Raw genomic sequence first — 222 nt, 5'->3', positions numbered from 1 at the left:
AGTGCTCTGCATGTGGAGGACTGTCTTCAGTGTGACACAGTGCTCTGCATGTAAAGGACTGTCTTGAGAGTGACACACTGCTCTGCATGTGGAGGACTGTCTTCAGTGTGACACAGTGCTCTGCATGTGGAGGACTGTCTTCAGTGTGACACAGTGCTCTGCATGTAAAGGACTGTCTTCAGTGTGACACAGTGCTCTGCATGTGGAGGACTCTCTTCAGTG

This window comes from Grammomys surdaster, unplaced genomic scaffold (genome assembly GCF_004785775.1).
Source record: "Grammomys surdaster isolate TR1022 unplaced genomic scaffold, NIH_TR_1.0 66, whole genome shotgun sequence".
Taxonomy (NCBI): domain Eukaryota; kingdom Metazoa; phylum Chordata; class Mammalia; order Rodentia; family Muridae; genus Grammomys; species Grammomys surdaster.
The sequence above is the reverse complement of the archived record's forward strand: the minus strand, read 5'-3'. Positions refer to the sequence as shown.